At 47.4% G+C, this 4,416-nt stretch overlaps 1 pseudogene; it reads left to right on the forward strand.

The window, feature by feature from the left end:
• Positions 1–4,416, forward strand: part of LOC111815011 — a 114,335-nt pseudogene that overhangs the window by 88,753 nt on the left and 21,166 nt on the right.

Consider the following 4,416-nt stretch of genomic DNA (forward strand, 5'->3'; position numbering starts at 1 on the left):
CCCTCCCCCTCCTCCTCTTGGTTCTTCTCCCCTCCCCTTTCCACTCTTCTCTTTCTCTTCTCATCGCAGCTATGTGCAATACCTGCTTCTCTTAATGTGGGTATTATAAAGTCCTTGTTGCTTGCTCAGTGCTGGGTACAAGTAACACGACCAGGGCTACAGTGTCAGCACTTGGGTCTAGGCCTGGCTGCACCTAGAGTCCACTCCCATAACCACTCCTCAGCAGTTCCTCTGGACCGTTCTGATGCAACTCATTCTTGGAACTTGGCAGTGGTTCGATGTCTCCTATGAGCTGTGCAAATGTTGGGCGGGATGCGTCCTCCCATCTGTCCTCTGTCAAAGTGAGCTGGGCGTGACCCTTGGATGAGGTGGGAGCAGAGGAGAACAATGTAATTCTTAATGTGAGGGGAATTGCCTATTGCAGTGGCTGGGATTTATTCTGTGACTCAGCCTGCTAGAGGGAGGAAGCCAAGCCCAAAGGTCTGAATGTTTTTATTGAATTGCTGTAATTTAGAAGCTCACATTTAAAGTTTTATAAGTAAGTAAGCAAGAAAAAAGTCCAAAGCAAACTGCACACATCCAAGTCAGCATCTCTAGCTTATTCCTGATCTTGCTGAAACACTCAGAACTCCTGGGAATGGAGTTTAGGATTTCCCCACTTTGAAGGTTTTTCCCTGCTGTTCAAGGGCTCTGACCAACTGACCTGAGGAGGAAGAGCGTAACTCCATAGCGCTTCTTGCATAGTCGTGCTAATAAGACTGAAGTGTCTCTTACCTTACACAGCCAGGAGGTGGGAGGAAAAATTGGAACTAGTTATAGCTTCAGGCAAGTGGCAAACATCATAAACTCTCCCTGCAAGTACAATTTTTCTCTTTTTATTCCATGCTCTTAAGTATTCAGAGTGAGGAACCCTGGGCCAGGGGACACAAAAGTACTTTGGAGGCGTAAAATAAAGCTAGAGGCAGCCAATTTTCCTTTCATAAAGTCTGCAAGCATTGAGCTCAGCTTACTTACTAAGCCCAATCCTGAGGTTTTCTTTTCCTAGTGCTGGAATGAAATAATGACTTCATTTTCAGGTTGAGATTAGATAACTTTTATCACTGACACCTTCTTTATCTCCTCCCTATGTTTTAATATACTAAGGAATCAGTGTGTCAGTAGACCATGTTGAGTAGTATATTTCAGATAGATTTAGCACCAAATTATAAATGGTGACACTTTAATAGTGAATGTGATGTGTCTCAGGAGCCAGAGTGTGGGAGTTTGGCAGTTGGAAAACGGCATGGCTTCAGTTTTTCCAGATTGTGTACCTTCCATCAAGTAGTAATTCCTGAGCCTTGAAAACTTCTCTTGTGGAACTGTGGAAGAGTTCATTTGAGTTCTGAATTGTTCAGTAGCAAATACATTATTCTCTTCTTTAATGAGACCCAAAGAAGGGTTCAGGCCCTGGGTGCACCGGTCAGTTTTCCTTTAGATTCCCACAAACCAAATATGGGCAACCTAATGAAGGTGTGGCTCTGGCATTGCTGGTATGTTTGTGAGGAGAATGTCATTACTATGGTGACCATATTTTCTAAATAAAAATTGGGAACTTTTTAGAGGCAAGAGGACAGTATCTTTGAAACTGAAACCGACCCAGGAAATCCAGCATGAACGGTCTTGGTAGTTACTGATCCCACTAGGATGTAAAGGGAGTGTGAGTTGCCCAGGGTAAGTCCGACCTGTGGCTAGAAAGGCCTCAAGACGAGGGATGTGATAGTGGTGACAGAGCTGCCATCTACACGGGGACAGCACATCAGAAGGGCCAAGTATCCAGTGTGCTTTTCTCAGAGCTTTTGTTATTCTGAATTTCGCCAAACACATTTGGTAGCTACCATACATTAGATGTGGAAGGTCATGAAATATACTTACCTTACACATTAGGACAAACTAAGGGTCAACTAAATGAGGATTGTCTCTCTCCAAGGGATCACTGGAAAGGTTGCTCCCATTTCCTGTTTATGCTGCTGTTGTGCAAGATATCTTCATCCTTTGAGCTTGGACTGGGATTTTAGAAACAGTCCATTCAAGCATTCCTAACGCTAGCTTGGGTAAAATATCAGTAGATGTTCTACTTATTCTAGAGGGGGTCTTATCAACTGACAAGAGGAAAGGAGGTGTTTGGAAGCGTTTGAATGCAGGTGCAGTGATGAGCTGAGCCTGCAGCACCAGCTTGGCCGGGGGTCATGGTCTTGCCCTCTGCCTTCCTGCCGCAGTTCAAAGGCCACGCTGGATGGCACTGGACCGAGCTGCAGGGGCAGAAGGCTGGCGCCAGAGGGCAGGCTGGACTTCAGCCCCATGTGCTCTCCCTTTCTTGGCCAGCTACCTTCTACAGTATGCAGCACACCAACCACGCATGGCGGCACAGGGTAGTACCAGCGTGCATGGCAGTGCTGTAGGAGCAGAGCCAGAAGGCTGCACCTGCTTTCCTAATGGATTCAGCTATTGTGTACTCAGCACCATGAGGTGGTCCGACGGTTGTGGGTTATTATTAAGCTGATTAACATACTCAGCACCATGGAGCCCGTTGAGTGTCAATGGCCTGAGATACAAAGAAATGAAAATAGTCGGCAGAATCCCTTTCTATGAAAACGTAAATATTTGGTGACTTTAAGAACAATAGGGCTGGCCAGATAGCTCAGTGGACTGAAGTGCCTGTTTAGGTAGGCGCAGGGACTGGGGTTCCATCTCCGGTGCGCTGTGCACTGCCCCCAGCGCCTCAGCCTGGGAGTGGTGGTGCACGCCTGTAATCCCAGCTCTTGGGAGGCTGAAAACAGGAGGATCACTGTGAGTCTCATCTGTGTAGTGAGACCTTGTAGAACCTGTACTAAATACATTTAAAAAAAGAAAAAGAAGGAGAATAATAGAGGGCCAGTGAGATAGCTCAGTGGACTAAGTGCCTGTTTAGGCAAGCGCAGGGACCTAGGTTCGATCCCCTGCTCCACATGCCACACTGGCCCCACCCCTGGGGACATTGAGCTGGCTACTGAGTCTGGGCATGGTTGGGGATGCCTGTAATCCCAGTGCTGGGGAGGCTGAAAACCGGAGGATCATTACGAGTCCGAGCTGCATAGTGAGACCCTGTACCGAATACATTTAAAAAAAAATTTTTTTTTGAGTTGGAAATCCTGTTATATAACTGTACTTAGCCTCTCATTTTGTGGGTAAAGTAGCCAGGGCCCTTGATGGGAATCCCAGAATTTGATTTTTTCCTCTAAAATTGGATAAAAACAAATTTGATAGAAATAGTTGCATCATAGGTGGTCTGTTAATTGTGCACTGATGCTTTTAGGATTGCTGGGTGCGCAGACTCGGGTCATGGTGCCAGTCCTGGAAGGTCTCCGCTGGTGTGGAAGCGCTAGGCCCGAGCTTCCCCCCTTCTTACCCAGCTTCCCCGGGTGCGTATGGCCTTGGTTCCTGCACAGCTCGTGGGGTCTGCCCACTTTCTCTGCCCCATTCTGGCCTTCACAGCAGAGCAGTCTGCAGCTCTCTGAGGAGCTGGCTCGTCTTGTTGCCGTAATATTATCAGTCCTTCAAGTACTAGAGATGCCCTCGTAATGTGAGCGCAGCCAGCTTTTGTGAGGTCATTTCTCCCCCTAGTCTAGCTTCCTTCCATCTTGCACTTGGCAGGTAGCTCTCTCTGGTGAATGATCATAAGTTCTTCAAAGCACACGGAGCAGCCCCGGGATCACTCCCAGTCTCTCAGGAAGATATTTTCCCTTATTATTTTTCTCTGATTTATAGGAAGCAGAAACAAATGCAAGACACTGAGTTCAGCAGGAGGGAGCAGCTCTGGCCCGTGCAGAGCCCAAGTGCTCCCGCCTACAAGGGAGCCAGCCAGGAATCCCAGGCTCATAAGGCATCAGCACGAGGTCTTCAGAGACAGTCAGGTCCAAGTTTTCATTTTACAAAGAAGAAAACTGGAGCCTAAAGACAGATAATGATCTTAGCCCTGCCTGGTCAGACGTCAGCTTCAGGGCCAGGTCGGAGCCCAGGCTGTTCCCTAGTCAGTTTCTCTGCACTGTGCCAGGGTGCTCAGCACTGTTTGTGGCCCGTGGGGTGCGGAGCTGAGCTGGTGGAATTGCACTGTGAGCTCCTGGGAGCGCAAGGCTGCCTGAACTTAGGAGGATGAGCCTGGCAGCCAGCAGGCTAGTTTCAAACTCTGACCCTGCACTTAGCAAGTGCTATTGCCCAGGCAAGTGACTACTCTGTGCCTTTGTTTGTAAGGTGGGGTTAGTCATTCAGCCTATCTCTGAGGCTTTTGTTTTTTTGGTTATTTTATTTTTTATTATTTATCATGGTTGCATCTTTTTTTTCTTTAAATTTATTTATTTATTTGTGTGTGTGTGTGTGTGTGTGTGTGTGGCCAGCTCAGCC

The sequence above is a fragment of the Octodon degus genome, unplaced genomic scaffold, assembly GCF_000260255.1.
Source record: "Octodon degus isolate 3935 unplaced genomic scaffold, OctDeg1.0 scaffold00010, whole genome shotgun sequence".
In the NCBI taxonomy this organism is placed as follows: Eukaryota; Metazoa; Chordata; class Mammalia; order Rodentia; family Octodontidae; genus Octodon; species Octodon degus.